The 17,156-nt window shown below is 43.0% G+C and overlaps 1 long non-coding RNA gene across 1 annotated transcript in view; it reads right to left on the bottom strand.

The window, feature by feature from the left end:
* Positions 1 to 16,830, bottom strand: part of LOC129337226 (uncharacterized) — a 90,864-nt gene extending 74,034 nt beyond the window's left edge. The window contains exon 1 of the long non-coding RNA XR_008597799.1: positions 16,704 to 16,830. This is a non-coding gene — a long non-coding RNA (uncharacterized LOC129337226). The remainder of the gene's footprint in view (positions 1 to 16,703) is intronic.
* Between the last annotated feature and the right edge of the window lie 326 nt (positions 16,831 to 17,156).

Below are 17,156 nucleotides of genomic sequence, written 5' to 3'. Positions count from 1 at the left end.
CATCGATTAAAATATTGTATGCATACCTCTACATTAGTTTTGTAAAATGATTTCTACAAAGCACACTTTTAGATTATCTAGCATGAAACAACTGTTGATTTAATTAAAGTATCCTTTATCATAGCATTTGTATTAAGACAAACAACTGATCACAGTATTTCATCTTTTGATGAACTGCTGCTTGTTGCACAAAAACCAAGCAAATAATTGCTTCATATTAAGATACTTTCAAAATACCCGTTGTGCAGAACTTCTAGTTATTTGATATTAAAGATGAATTAATAATCTCTCTCATCTGCTTATGAGCAAATATCTTTTAAGACTGAGTGCCATCTAGAGGCTTTGGTGTTGCAAAACTTAAGGTAAGAGTTTCAAATGCAAAAGGATCTATGTTCACGATATGGTACTTCTGTGTAATGTAATTTATCATATCCTCTCTTTCTCCCCAAGAGGTTTGAGGATGCTCACAAAATAAATGTGCCTAGAGGCCGAGAGTCCTTCCTACTGGCAGAAAAAAAAAGAGGGATCCTCCCTGCCGGCCATCTTGAGACTCATAGGACCCACATGCGCAAAAGTTAAGTTGACTAGGGGCTGTCATATTGTGAGAAATTGATACTACATGAAAAAGCTGGGTGTGCCAACCTATTGTTAGGTAGCCTCACTTTTTTAAAAAAATAGACTATCATTTTTTTCTAATCAAGTTGGTTTTTTAAAATTTACTATACTTAAGTGAGAAGTCAGTAGAAAGCAACTGCCAGGCTCTCCCTGACCAGGGACAGAGCCTGGAACTTCAACTGTCTCCAGGCTGGTCCCTTTTAAATGGTCCTGAAGGGCAAGCCACAGAAATGGCAGAGGAGGGGGTTAGCAGTCACTGCAGTCCCTCTCCCCCCCACCACATGGCTCCCCCAGCATTGCACCCATGAGCACAGGCTCTTCCTTCCTAGCTGCTTGTCAGGTTCCCTTTTAAAGGCCCTGCCAGCATTAGCCCCGCCTCAGACTCCACTAATCCCCTACTAGTCCCCTGAAAGGCAGCCCAGCCTCCCAATGGGCTGCCTTTTTTCTGCTGGGCTCTGCCCTTGTTGCCTGGTATGGCGGGCAACGCTGGCTCCTCACATAGGGCACCATGAGATGGGGAAGGCACCACCTCATTGGCTGGCCATGTGAGCCGCAGCTGGTAAGCAGCCCAGCTTATTGGCACTGCCTCCCACCCCCATCCCTCCTTCCACAGTGTCAGTTGCTGTGTCTCCCCTCCAGGTCAGGCGGAGGGCTGGCTTTCTTGTGCCAGCTTCCATGGTTCCCACACAGCCTGCAGAGCTGTCTCTCCATGCCTTGGCCACCTTCCCAGCTGCTTTCGTCAGCTGGCTGCCCTCAGAGCTGCTAGTCCTGTGGAGGGCGTCTTTTTGGAAGGCTTCCGACTGGACGCCATGGGAAAGGGCAAAGCCAATGGGCCTGGCTCCAGACACAAACCTGTAGAGTATACTGCAAGATCATAATATAATAATAAAGTACCCCCCCCAGTGGAATTTTGTATTTTGCATCAAAGTTGGTCAGATAGGCCTCCAGCATATCTGCCATGTATTAAATGTTTCTTGCTAGAGTAATATGCCTCTGAGTATATGCAGAGCAAACTCTGGTTTCTGTTGTGCCGTTGCTAACTGCTTATCTTGCAGGCAAGGTGTTTTGATTGTGAATTCCGGTCAAAGCCTGAAAACCTGACCTTGGATTCCACCCACAGAGCCTGAACTAAGCTCCTCTCCTCCCTCCTCCCGTCTTCCCAGGCACTGCGCGCCAAACCTCCTAACAGACTTTTCTTCCCACTGGGGGGGGGGGGGGCGGGGACAGCAACCTATAATTAATCTTGTTTCACTACCTTTAGGCATTCCAGCCAATTCCCCTGTCATAGTATCTTGATACTGGAATCTTTCTTTAATAAAAACATCTTTAACTCATCCACCTGAGTGATGCAGTGAAATGTTTGGGAAGTACCTGGCAAGACCTGACAGTCACAGAGGGTTGTTCTAAATTAAAATATGTAATTACAAGTCCATAGTTTTAATCTGTGATTTTAGGAAATCACATCACCTGATGCAACCTAATTACCTGATGCAGCCCTCCATACCACCGGGAAGAACGAATTTCATCTACTGCTGCAAGGCAGAAGGAAATGCATTTCCACCACCACTGTAACTGCAGATCTGCAGATCGAGTCAGTGAGACAATGCAGATCTGAAGACTGCTCACAAGTGATCATAACTACAACAACGGGAATGCCCCCGTGGTATACAATAAATAACACTAATAACACTAAATAACAAGTATATAATTGAAATTTATAAAGTGCAAAAGTACAAAGTGCCATGACACGATAAATAAATAACAATTTTATAAATAGTTATTAAATACATCAATAAATAATATTATAAATGACAACCAAGATAATACAATTTACAATCAATAATCATATACAATACATGTGAGAAAAAATTCTCATCCTGCAGTCCATAGATGTTGTGCCCCGGGTCTGAGGTAAGTATTAATTCATAATAATAGTCTTTGTGATAACTGTTTATTTTCTTTTTCTTTTTCAGGTCACCTCAGGTCCAGAGAAGAAGCTGGAAAGTACAAGGTGGCCCCAACAGGCTGCTAGCAAGTAGCCAGTTTCATAGAGCTTCCTCAGGGGTTCCTATAAGCTGCAGTCTACATACAATCAAAGCAATTAAAAGGTAACTGACATGGATGTCATCTCACACAGGCGTTGACGGATAATTCCTGTCATCTCTCACATATAATTCGATATACTGCTAGCGTGCAATTTTTTAAAAAATTGTGCACCAAAACAAAATGGTGAGATGGCTGGAGCAATGAGAAATGAGACAGGTGTTGCAGACAGGTGAAAAAATGAAATCAAGGTGTTTCAGAAAAAAGGTCAGGGGAAAACAGGTTTCAGAAAGAGTGGAGAAAAAACCAAGAAGAGCTGGGACAACAATCCTGTGAGATAAATTAGGCTGAGAATGTGTAACTGGCCCAGGTTCACCATGTCACATTGTTGAGTTTAAGAAATTCTGAATCCAAGATACAGTAAAACTGCTGCATTTGCAGACATCTCCTACTGAGAAATCCTTTAAGGTCTCATAGTAATAAAATTAATTAATTAATATAATATAACTGACATAAAGTAATGGTATCTTCATAACCGTCTGTGATGGACTACACTTAGCAGGTTTCCAAAGTGCAGCTAAATCAGAGAGCTGGGAGGGGAAGGGTTAACTATTCCCTAGAATGGAAAGCTTGAGTGACAGGCTGCTCCCTCTTTTCTGATTAGTCAGAACTAGTCTGAAGGCAGTCAGTTTGTTTCTGACAGGATTTAGAGTAAGGGCATCTGACGAGAAAAGTCAGACAGGTTCACCTTTAGAATGAAGAGAGAAGTCTCCTTTGCCTTAACTGTAGTATTACTGTCCTGAAGAAGAATTCCATCTAAGATTTCAAAGTGTCAGAGAACTGGGAATGTGTTTTGGCAAGAGTCAGGGCCAGTGCCTCCATTGAGGCAAGCCCAGCGATCGCTTCCAGCGCTGAGGCACTGGAAGGGGCGCCGGGACTGGGGGTGTGTGCCACAGAGCTGGTGGCGGCAGCGTGCAGGTGGCTGACCGGAAGGGGTGGGAAGCTGCCTAGGTGCTGCCCTGGCTGCCTGCCATGCCTGCCCCGCAGCTACTGCAGCCTCCCAGCTGTCCCCTGCTGCTGCCGCCAACACTCACCCCTGGCTGGGAGCAGCAGTCACAGGCCAGGCGCAGCAGGCATCCAGGGCGGCATGCAGAGCAATGGAGTGGGAGAGCTGGGAGGACGCACATGCGCCTCTCCAGCCACCTGCCGTGCCTGGCTGGGCAGGCAGCCTCTCAGCCCTCCCACCCAGCTGCCAGCCACCCTGCAGTCTGGGTGCGCACATGAGGGGGCAGGAGCAGTCCTGAAGCTGCCCCCCGCACCTCAGGCGCTAGAAACTCTGGCGCCAGCCCTGGTGAGAGTGATTGAGAAGTGGATTGAGAATGAAGAGGGGTTATTATCTTCTGAGGAGAAGATTAATTCCAGCCCAGTTTTGAAGGGGGTTTGGCTCTGAGGAGGATCCTGGGTCTGTTGCGAAGGGAAAATGGTTTTAGACTACTCAAGAGGTAGAAATACTCTCTAGTTTCAAGAAAGGAGCAAGTTAGGTGCACAAAGAAAGTGACTAACTCCAGAAAACCTGAACTGTCATAGGAAATTTCCTGAAGAAATATTATTGCTGTACCTAAATTACTAAATAAAACACCTTTCACAGTTGGCAGCAGCAGAGAGTGAACCAAGAATATATGAAAACAAGCTTCAAGAATATTTTGCTTGTTACAAAATAGTAATACATGAAGTGTATACTGTAATACCGACAAAATTTTACCTCTACATTTCCATCCCCTGACTACACTTACTCAAACCCTGCCTGTTTAATAAAGTTATTTCTTTTTGAATGCTATACAGTCTCCAGTGCCATTTTCAACAAAAAGGAAAAGGGCTCTTGCTTTTCCCCATCAAGTTCCTGGGCTGGGATAAACAGATTTTCAAAACCTCAACTATTAACACACTACTTGGAGCTGCTCAGTCAAAGCAAGGATACTGAATTTTGGCAGGAAAATGCCTCACAGTGGATAGAGTGAAAGGGGAGGGGGGATCATACCCTCATACTAAAAAACTGTAGCAATAATTTGTAGCCTTATTATGAGAGTATACTTCAATACACTTGCCATTATGGTAGTGATACAGTGTCCCCTCATATATAGGTAGTAGTGTTTGGTCCAGATAATATTCTGGAGTATTACAAACCATCAGGTGAAATTTTCTGTAGGCATGCCTTATTCCATGCAGAAGCCAACAGCTGGGCAAGGAGAAGGAAGATTTCATGGGCTCTAGGCATTAATGGAAGAAGAAGAGGAATAGAGAAGCAGTGCTACATTTTTGTTCAAGGCAGCCTTTTCACTTATTTCCTTTCTTCTCAGCTCAGTAAGTTTCCTTGCAGTTCCCCAGCACCTTTGCTCCCACACATACAGCTACGAAAAATCACAGTCCCACACAGGCAGACTCCTCTTGACCTTATCAGGGCCAGAAGATATTTATAATTTGTGAAAGCTTCATCACATTTTTAATAGGCAGCATTTGTTGTTACACACAAAGGTGGAAAATATGTCAAATTTTGCTACATCTGTCTTGCAGACATCTGGTATCTATAACACTGAAAGGTTTACAAATATTACAATATAGCCGCTCAACTATAGTGTCCCAGCACAGCAACTCTTCTCCCATTCCTCTCTTTTCAGCAAAGATGCCAAACTCAAATTTCACAAAAATTCTCCAATAAAAGCAATCCCAGAAACCCAACCTGCTGTGAACCAGCAGTATGGCTCCTAACCAAGTCACTTAAACAAAGAACAGCTTTTACATCCTCAGTGGTCCATAAAGCATATTACCTTAAACATCATTGTTGCTAATTCATTTGCATGAGAGAGTATCTACATAGACAAACAGGTTATATTCAGCAATTGTTATAAACCCACGTACGAGTAACCCTTAATATAGATACAAATGTGTATTCATGCTGTAGACTCTAATATCTATCAAGGAGATACTTTAGGGAGCACATATATGGGGAAAGCATTAAAAGAATGGCTGGCTCCTGTGTGGATGATGAAAGCAGCAGAATGGAGCCACCAACAGAAAAGATGGCGGTCCTGACCTACGTGCTGGACTTCCCAGAGATTCAGAAAAATACTTTTCCAATTAACCAGAAGAGAACCTTCATAAACTAGCCTGACAAGGACCAAAGAAGTTCTAGAAGGGACAGAATGTTGAGACCATCTGGCAGTCAGTTAAAGAGAAAAGAGGAGGAGGAATTAACCTGTCAAGCTGCTGAGAGCTTAGAGAATCTTGGAGATGATTTCCAAATTGGCCACGATCCTACATGATTCGTCACAGGTGCCCAGGTAGGGTTTTTTTTCATATTTAAACATGACCAATGAATTTGATTGTAGGCTTCCTAAATCTCTTGCTGGCTGCCAGGGGCTATAAAACAATGGCAGTCGGCAAGCAGTTGTCAAGCCACAAGAGATGGCTGGTGATCTGCTGAAATGACTTTCTGCTTACCATTTCATTCTTAAAAGACCATCTCCTGGAGAACTTCGGCATGCCCTACAATATGTAATATCTCTGCTCTTGCCATTTGGATATGCACATGGGATAGTTTAGATGAACCGGTGACCAGGCAAACTTGCTAGGTTACAATTTGGGAAACACAAATGTACACAAGTTGTACATTGGATGCAATTTCAGTAGAATATGTAAGGCAGCAATTCCTAAATTACATGGCCGAGGCATTCTGATACTACTAAGTGGTCTTTAATTCAGTTATTGAATGTGGCGACTGTCCATTTAGTAGGAGCTGTATCAGTTGTGTTTTATTTCTTTAATTCAGAAGTGTGAACTTCCATGTTTTGCTTCTCTCTCTCTCTTGTATTTTTTAGAAAAGGTATTTCTGAAATATCTGATTTCAAGGATTAATGCAGACCTCATTGCTATGCATGGAAAACAAGATGAAACACTTTGTTGTTGGTAGCTGTTTTTCCAGGATAAGGCTTCACTTACTGGGGCTGATTTAGCATTTTGTTACCACAGCTTTACATTGTGCTTTTCTTTTTAGTGTCAGAAGAATTATGCTGGAAGGGTATCAACTGAGAAATGGTATTCTTCCAAAGAATTAGGTTTGCAACTCCTGATTACTGATCCCCTTGAAACCTGTTAGGATTGCACATAAAACCCAAATGATTTCCCTGCCCCCCCCCACATCTGTTCCATACGGCACATTGGCCCCTCTCTCATACATAGACATGTGCCCTTCTCTCCGCTATATGGATCAATCTCTCCAGGCCCTGTTGACAAGAGAACTACACGGAAACCATTATAGGTTTGTTCCACCCTTAGGGCAGAACTATTACCATTCCATTTGGAGCTTCAACTCAGACATTTGAAGAAGTTCTTTATTGACTGCGTGGAAAGGAACTATTGAGGATAGTGTGGTGGTGGTTGCTACGTGATACAGACTCCTGAACTGTGGCAGTTTGCCTATATATTTTTCCTTGGAACTATCTGCAGTGGGAATGTGTACAATTATGGATTGTTACCGATTTTGATTGCTATGTATTTAATATTTGAATTTACTGATATAAGAAACATTTTTGTGTATACATCGGAGTAGATTGCTTGTAACATATTTTTGTATGATAATTTGTATATGAAAGATTGCACTGTTACATATTAGCACTTTAGTAAATTATTACTATAATAGTATTCTATATAGGAGGAGAGTTTGTCGTCTGTAGCTTCATGTTCTCTCTCTTGAGTGCCCCTTTTTGTGTATTTGTTCCACCCTTTCTTCAAAGGATCAGGGCAGTGATCCCCTTATTTCCATTTAATCCTCACATCATCACTGTGAGATAGGTTCGGCTGAGAGAGCATGTCTAGCTCATAATTAATCATGAGTGAATGGGGATGAGATACTTGGGGGTCTTCTTAGTCCTAGTCTGGCACTGTAACCCCTTACACTGCACTGGCTCCCGCATTAAGGAACATTCACATTCTTTGTTACAATGCCTGGCTACCACTGTAGACCCATTACTATATGACTACTGTGTGATCTTAGAAAAATATTTTGCCAAGTCCTTGAATGGGTAATGCCAGGAATTGATCTTTTGTACACAAAGTATATACTCCATCACTGTTCCTTCTCTGAAGGTACAGATTAGGCCATTATTTATTTAATTTAGGAAGTTTTATGCTGTTCTCCAGAGCCCTGCTCAAGGTGACTTGCAAGTGAAAACAATACCATGAAATATTAACAGCAAGATTCAAGGCCATAGCACGGTAAAGGCCAAAAAGATTTTCAGGTATCAGCTTTCGAGAGTCAAAGCTTCCTTTGTCAGATATCAAGGGAGCTTTGACTCCTGAAAGCTTATGCCCTGAAAATCTTGTTGGCCTTTAAGGTGCTGCTGGACTTAAGTTTTGCTGTTTTACTGAAGACAAACAGGCTACCCACCTGAAAATAAAATATTTAAAGAATCATAAATCATCAAAATGAAAATACAACAAGTCATTAAAAACAAGCAAGAGATGGATCTTTTAAAAATCCACAAAATAGACCAGAAGCAGACCAAAAACAGCCAAAAAGGTAAAATTCCTTAGCATCCCTGTCCATCAATTGCTCCAGGATTCAAACCAGCATCCACCATGAGAAACAGCAGAGATGAACTTCTTCAGCATCACTGCACTTGCTGGAAGCCACCATACCAATACTTTTCTTGTGCTTCCAAGCATCTCTTTAGCTCATAGGGGTGTACATCCAAATATTTCTGGTCCAAATACATGTCTGGAAAAAAAACAAAAACAATAGTTCTCTCATAGTCCTCAGCATGGCTAAAGAGGATAAAAAGCAGGCCTGCTGAGGAGTAGAGATGGGCACAAACAGAAAAAAAAATGAACATGATGTTCGTTGTTCGTTGCCATCCACGAACAGAGAATCACGAACAATCATCCAAGTCAAGATCCCTACTGCATCACTCCCAGAAACCTGACCTGAGCAGGCAGCAGGAAAGGTACCAATAATACCTCTGTTGTCTTGGTGCTGGAAGGAAGGCAGTGGGAGGGCTTCTGGTGTCCTGGCCTCACTGACAGTCCTTTAGATGGCACTGGATTTCTAGCCACTGTGTGTGACAGAATGTTGGACTGGATGGGCCACTGGCCTGATCCAACATGGCTTTGCTTATGTTCTTATGCTTAATAAATAATAGCTTGGCCCCAGAGCCTGGCAGCAGCCCTGGAACTTGAAGGGGTAGATCCCTATCCCACCACACACAAAGAAAATTCAAGCTCTATCAATATGCCAACAGCAGCTGTCTCTCCCTCTCCAAAGCCAGAGCTGGGAGCCCCCTCCCCCTTTGTTCCCTTGTAAAAAATTTGGAGCTCCACACTTGAAAGGAAGACCTGCCTATCAAGCTAAATTGGGTTTAGATTAGGGTTTCCAGGGCAACAGCAGTTCAGACAGAGTTCAGACAATCCCTGCCTACTGATTGCAGATGCCAGACTGTCTAGCTTGACGAACAGCAATGAAGGAGGTGTGCAATGACCACCCGTTCGTTTAGAAGGGCCTCATAAACAGCTTGTTCTCGAATAGCAGATTGGGCTGTTCATGGCTTTTTTTGTTCGTATTGCTGTTCATGCCCATCTCTAGTGAATAGTGTGGAAGAGCCTTTGTTTTCATCCTGTTCTTTAAAAAAATGTTTCTCCTTGTTTTGTGTTCTATTGTTTTTAAAAGGATTACACTGTTTTGTTGGGTTCTCTTCTCTTGGCCTTAGAATTTTTAACTGCTTTGCATTTTAATGGTTAAACGTTTTGTGCTTTTGGGGTGGGGGTTCCAAATTGCTGCTGTTACTGAAAGTTTATCTTTTGGCATTCTTCTGGCTCTAGTTTTACAGTAGTTTCTCTACCGTTGTTCTACAGATCTTTTGGGGTCCTGTTTTTTGGGGGAGTTGGTTTCATAGACTTTGGGGCCATTCCTATTGCTTTTTAAAAATGTGACTTTTGCAGCAGGTTCTGCGGTCTAACATTGGTTCTGTTGGGCTTGCAACAGTATCCTTTGCTTAAGTTGGTTTAGATTGGATTCTGATGGTCTTGCCACATTGGCCTGTAGTTCTGCTGGGATTCAGTGACATTGGGTCTGTTTGCATTTGGAAGCTTTGGAGCAGTGGTTGCTCTTGTGCATAGGATGGCAGGGGACACATTGTCCAGGGGCCCACAGAACTAGACCCCTTGAGCCAATTTGCTTGAAAATTGGAGAATAGTCAGTGGACAGGAAGGACTAGATTCCATGCTATTTCGATGTCATTTGCTTTACAAACAGCCACTCTAGCTCCCTGGAAATAGTACTCCCATAGGGAATAACAGCCCTCCGAATGTTTGGAATTCCAAACAAACAATAACAAATACCTGAATCAGAATGCCAAAATGGCATGGGGTGGGGGTGGGGGAAATGGGACATGAATAGTTCAGAATACTGGTATGGAACTCATTCCTGAAAACTGAATTTTAAAAATACCATTTTTTCAGGTGCACATATCTACTAGCGCATTCATTTCTCCACACAGTTTTGTGCCCAAGACGATGATTGTGTAGAGAAATAACCAGTTGCTAACCAACCCTTGATATTCCTTTATAATGCTTTGAAATGTTTATAGTGATTAGGGCTGCCACATTTTATTCTGTAAGATTGGAGGTGCTTTATTTAAAAAAAGGGTAGCAACTCTGGTAGCAAGAACTGTTATCCAAATGTGTTCCAAAACACATTTTTTAAAATTGCTTTATGTCTAAATGAGGAATCTGCTTCTTGGGACATGGTAATATAAAAGTCATACACTCATATGTTTGCAGATGTACACAGGCATACCTTGTTTAAAGGCTGCAGAAATTAAGATAATTTGACTATACCAAGGAGAAACGCTTCAAAGGAATATAAAGGCTATTATAAAATTTGATTATAATTAGCCCATTACAGATTAACAGTGGCAATTTGAAATTATCTCTTGAGATCAGGGCTGTTTCCATAGCAACAATTCTAATTCCCAAGACTTACTGTGTCAATTTATCACGAGCAGCAAAAGAACAGTGGAGGCTGTTAGGAACATTCTGTTTTCCCATGTCGTTTGCATAGCCTGATAGCCTCATAAGGGCTACTTAGGTGTCTTTTAGAGCCTTGCCAAAGTAGAATGACTGTAGGCATGGGGTCCTGATGTATAGATAGAACTCTACCACCCGCAAGGATTGCCACATGACTTCCTTGGAAGATGGCAAACAACCATTAGTATTAGGTAGGGACAACCCCAGACATTAACCCAACATTTAAAATTAGCTACTTTCTTGTGGCTTACAAACAAAAATATCAACGGGGCAGAATCAAATCCTTACTGAGCACATCAGGCTACAGAAAGTACTTGCCATCAATGATACATACAAAAACACTTTTATTATATTAAATTTTTAACATTTTTCCCATGTTGGGTGGGCTCATGATGTCACATATCACAGCCAATCAGAACAGTGCAGAGCTTACTTCTGCTCAACATGCAGAACCAGTTTTCCCTGAGCTCAGTCTGGCAAGATCGTGCTCATACAGTTATTTTAGTTCCACAGTCACTCCACTACTAAAAACAGAAATATGTCTAGGTCCTTTAAGTCACCTAGATGGGAGCCAGGTCCATATAAGAGCAGGCATTCTTGTAATTTAGAGCACAGTGGAGAAAGAAACCTTTTAAATGTTTAGTGGGAGAGAATTCTAATGCAAGAAAGGCAAGAATGTCCAATTATGGTCTCGGAAAAAAGTATTGTAATCTTTGCTGATGGAGATGAAGTACGAAGAAGAACAAGATTGTAATGCTAAAAAGATAATTTTATAAGTGCAGCTTCTCCGGGAGGAATAATGCTGCATTTGCTGAAATTGTGAGTACCTACAGGCTTGATCTCCTTTGCACCTGGTTCCCCTAGTTTTATTTATTCACACAGTAGCCTGTTTGCTGTAACCTTTGTTTTGGGTGGCATAGAACTGCAGAGAATCTTGTATCTTCTCATAACCAGAAGGGGGGGAAAGCTACTGACTGAAATACTTGCACCCAGAAACCATGATGCATTATATTGCAATTACTGCCCCCTAGTGGGAATAAAAAGTATACTAATCCAATCCAGAATGTGTAGGCTGTATGAAAGAAAATAAACAATTATTTTAAAATGTATGTAACCACATGTTCTACATTGCATACGGCCAACTACCACCTAGAGTCCTTTGTGTTTTAAAAAAAAATTGCAAAGATGGGCATATCTCAGTTCCCTCAGGCAAGCTGTTGCAATTTCAGATGATGCACAAAGATAAAGGTTCTATGACTCAGTACTCACATACATATGTATCATTGTAAATATAACTAATCACTACCTACTGGTGGAGAGAGAAACTGAAAAACCAATTAAGATCATGCCTCTTCATTATCCCCATTTTAATAGTCAATGTATATTTCTTAACTGCCCAAACCCAGCCTCGTAGGGCAGGTTACAGACTAACTGCTCAATTATTCTCAGAAGCTAAGCAGAGTATTCATATTACACTCATTCTGCCCTTGCTCCATTGGCTACCAATTAGTTTCCAGGTTCAACTCACAGATCTGCAGGACAGCCTTTCCCAATATGTGCTACTGTCCTAAGGCAAGCCTTCTGAAGATGCTGCCCGCAATGGAGAAGATACAGCTGCCTGCAGCCAGGCTATCTCTGTTGTGGGCCTCAGCTGGCAGAATGGTCTGCCTGAGGAGGACTGGAGGACTCCCACGTTTCTATCACTCTGCAGAATGCGTAAAATGGAATTGCTCAGGATATTTTTATAAAGTGAATATGGTTGTAGTTTTAATGTCTGGAAAAAGTCAGGCATACATACAATCCTCTTCGTACTGCATTAGAATTTTTTAAAGAGCTCTGCTAGATGAGGTTTAGTTGATGTCATAGTAATGAAGAAGAACGCTTCCTTTACTGCTCTCGCAATCCCTTCATAGGCCTACCGACAGGCTCTGGGTCATGTTCTGATTTATCATGCATCTTTTGCCAGCACCCTCTTATATTCTCCCAACCTGCTTTAAGTGTCACATGCTTCCAAGTATACCACAGAGTTGAAGTTCTGCATTGTGAGAGGTGAGGACATTGTCTGTGGCTCAGGACAACTCTATATTCCAGAGCAGGAGTCCCCAACCTTTTGGAGCTTATGTGGTGGACACAACCACAAAATGGATTCCGAGGAAGTGGAGCCAATCACAAAATGTCAGGGAGTGACATTATACATAAATCTGCTAATAACTCAAACATTTCAGCAAAAGCGGTTTAACAGGATGTCTTTTAAACTGTACATCCGATCAGATCTCCAGTGGCCAACAAGAAGCCCTACTGTGAAATCCCCACCAGGCCCCACCCACCTTCTAAGAGCACTTGGCAAGTGACAGGAAAGGTGTCAGCGGGCATGTTGGGACCCATTCCAGAGGGCTACCAGAGTCACAATTGAGACGTCTCAAATCTCCCACAGTATTTTGAAATGCCATTGTATCAGATCATCTTATTGGGCTGTGTTTGACAAATCAAAGCTTAGCACTAACAATTTTGTAATATCTTTATTAGGACCACCCACCTTTGCTATTCGGGAAGGGTTTCTATGGACTAGTACAGCCGCCTACAATCTCTGCTTGCCACTACATTCCTCATGGCATAAAGTATTTGTGAACAAAGAAACTGCAGGAAAGGATGCTTCTATGGGCATGCATATTGTGTGCCTTTCCTTGGAGAGCTTTTATTTGTGCCTACTGCTAAATAACATGATGTGATTGCATGATATTCCCATACTGTGAAAAGTGGCAAAATACGTTACAATTATAACTCATTTGGTGGGTAACTGCCAAGCTGTGAAAGGAAATAAGAGGGAGGGGGAAATGTACATACTGAATGATGACAAGAGTCTTGAAAAGTGTATTGTGACTGTAAAGGTTATTCAGGTTGCAGTGTAGTCATAAACATGCTAGGAACTGCAGATTACAGAAAGAAAGGAGAAAGGAGTACAGATAGCATGGAGATTAATCTTAATAAATAGAAAAAAGCACCTATTGACATCAGTGGAAATGCATCAATAGCATAAGAGGTAGCAGCAGTATGTTCTACAGAAGAAGTGCAGAAGAGGCAGAGACAGATATTATGCTGGATCATTTTTACTTATGCAATCATAGCAGAAGTCCACTAGGCAAAGCTATCTAGAGCACAATTAAAACATTACAAAAAGAAAATAGTTTACACTCAAATGGTACTGCAGGTCTCCAAGCCACACAGCAAATAGCAATGGCTACATTGAGTTCTTCACAATTCTTATCGGCAATCACCTGAACAGCAAGTTCAGCTGCATGATTAGGAAAGATGCCCGGAACAGTGCAAATGTATTCCCTGAATACAAAAGAATGCATCTTTTAAAGCACATCAGAAAAGAATGCTTGTGAAATCATGTGGTCTTTAGCTCCACTGTGGTGATCTTGATCTACAACAGAGTGGCTAGGTAGATTTTTTTTCATCAAAAGAACTGGAATATACGAGGGCTCAGGGATGGTCCTCTATGGCAGAACAGTCGTTGCACTGCACCTGAGCTTGATTAAAGAAGAAAACCCTAAGCTTGCTACTCTTTGTTCTTGAGAGCCAGGACCTCAGTCAATAGCGACTCCTCAAGGATTAGTCAATTCAATCTCTCCTTCGCATTCATATTGGGATCCCAAGGGCCATGCTCTACAAGAGTTTGGAACTCAGTCTGTACGTTTACCATGTGAACAGCAGAATGGAACACTGGACCAGCTGCTTCATTAACAGAAAGCAGTTCTAAGGTATGGACAGAGAAGTAAAGAAGATCTGGTTTAGCCTCGTTTCCAGTAATTCCAGTGAGAAAAGTGTGTAACATTTGTAACAATGCAGCACGGGCCACAGGTGTGTGTCAGAGGGCATGCTTTGCATCCAGAAGAGTCATAAAAACTTAAGAGCTGCCCTGCTAGATTCAACCAGTGATCCATCTACACCTGTTTCACAAAACGACCAACCAGTTGCCCTGGAGGAAACACGAACAGGACACAGAGGTCAAGGCCTTCCTCGACATTACATTGCTGAGATGATCCAATCCCCAGCTTCATTTAAAAAGGTCTCAGGTATCATATTGGGGAAAGATCTCTGCCACAGACTCTGAACAACTGCTACCACCACACAGTAGAATTTCCTGGCCCAAATGGACTAGCAGTCTGACCCCACAGAAGGAATTGTCTGTATCATCATATAAATAGAATTCCCCCATGGCAAAATGCCAACACAAAAACTGCCACTTGATTTTAATCCAGCATCATTCCTTCTAGCAAAGGATTAAATTACATGCAGGTTAACCACCTCTACTGAACAGAATTCACTCTGATTTATTTGTGATCTAGCACCCATCTGCTCTTGCTGTATTGCAGCTTATTGTGGTAGTTTTGCAATTTTATGCTACTTCTACATATCTCTTAAACAAAGATGCTAACCTCTCCTGTCTGAATTTCTGTGTTAAATTCAGGCACCAAGGATCCTTTAAAAAGACAGATCAAAGACATCTAAAAACAGTCCTGTTTTGTTAAGTATACATTTGCCATTTCAAAACTTCATCTTGCTTAGGCATAAATTGAGCATTGCCAAAAAAGAAAAGCCAAGGAACCAAGTATTATGCAACATCTATTTGGAAAGCTGTTTTCATACAAGACAGGAATCTGTACAGTTTATTTATGGCCATAGGGCATGCTTTTCAGCAAGGAAAAAATTCAAAATCTATTCAAAACCCTCAGTAAAATAGTTCCTTTGCTTGGAAATAATTAGATTTAATTTATTCAAGGGCTTACAAGTATTGGACACAGGAAACCATCTGATCTGAAGTTCCTGAGCATTTCTATTAACAGAAGCACACATACAATCCAATTTATTCAGGTGGTTCTAAATCATCTAGGATCGTAACTGTGAACCTCCACCAATCCAATGAAGGCAATGAAGCTGGTAACAAGGGTTCTGTATGGGTGGGGCCAGCTTGTCTTTGAACAGCCCTGGTTGCTATGCAATGTACAGAAAAAAGTCAAAACATTATCTCAGCCAATCACTCTTCTGTACTTGTGTAATATGCATAACCTGACCCCCCAAAGAGTTATCACACATAGATGTTTTCCCCGTTTCTTACATATACACACTAGGGGTGCCATTCCCCCACTTGGAGCAGGGGACCCCCTGTTCCCACCCTACCCCCACCCCCACTTATTTGGCCGGCAGGGGGATGTTTCCTGGGGCATCCCACCGGGTGGCATGCCCTGCACCCAAAGTGGCTCGATTCGCACCCCACAGTGGGCCCAATTCAGGCCAAATCGTGCCCCTCAGAGGGCCAATTCAGCCCCCTGGTGAGTGTTGGAGCACTCCCAGGCTGCCCCCTGACCTGCCTGATGATGTCAATTCCTGGAAGTGACATCATTGCACAAGCCAGGAGCACACATGTGCAGGAACCCTGGATCTCCCACTGCAGTAAGTGCCAGGCCCCTGATCTCCCACAGGGGGAGGCAAGGGTGACTGGCAACCCTAATACACACCCAGGCAATGCCGGGGCTCATGTCTGCTCTTCCTGAGTTAAAGGCATAACAACTGGATGTAATTACTCAACAGTGTACAAAAACTCTGCCCATGCTCAGTAGCTTCACCTATTATTCATGCATCAGTGCAAGCATATGTAATAAATTCTGGAATTAAGCCTTACGCAGAACACATATAAATGTCCTGGTTTGGAAAGGGACACCTTGGGTAAGTTCTGAACCATGAAACATAAAGTGGAATAGTTTTTGTTAGCCTTTAAAGTGCTCTTAGACTCCTATTTTATTTTTCCCGTCTGGAAGCTTCCTACTTCAAATACCTTAAGAAAATTTATCTGAAGAAGGGCGCTGTGACTCTCAAAAGCTCATGCCCTAAAAATCTTGTTGGTCTCGAAGGTGCCACTGGACTCGCATCCTGCTGTCCCACTGCAGAGCAACACGGCTACCCACCTGATACCCTCTGGAATTATCACCTCGGAGTCGGGCAGCGCCCCGCAGACTCCCCAGCAGGGCCTTTGCAGCGCCGGCGAGGAGAGGGGCTCACCTGCCCGCCCTCTTGCCGCCTCTCTCGGGCGCGTTCCAGGAATCCGCACCATGGCCCAGGAGGGGACGCGGAGCGGAGTTCTGCCAATGAGGCAAGAGCGGGAGGGCGGAGCTGGCTCGGCTCACCGCCCTCTTCCCACGCGCTGCCGCCGGAGCCAGCGAACCTTAGCCGGGCGCGTTGAGGAGCTCTCTCGGCGGCTGGCGCTCGACGCCCCGAGACCCGGCGGGCAGCGGAGGCTTCCCTTTAGAGTAGCTCAGCGGAAAGGCTGTAGCGTCGCCCGGTTGTTGTCTTGGTTCGGGGGAGCTCTTGGCGTCCAGGTGGGTACGTTGGGAAAGGGGCTGCCCGTCTTGTGTTTCTCT

Source organism: Eublepharis macularius, chromosome 11 (genome assembly GCF_028583425.1).
Source record: "Eublepharis macularius isolate TG4126 chromosome 11, MPM_Emac_v1.0, whole genome shotgun sequence".
NCBI lineage: Eukaryota > Metazoa > Chordata > Lepidosauria > Squamata > Eublepharidae > Eublepharis > Eublepharis macularius.
Note: the sequence above shows the minus strand (reverse complement) of the source record. Positions and strands in the feature narration are given on the sequence as shown.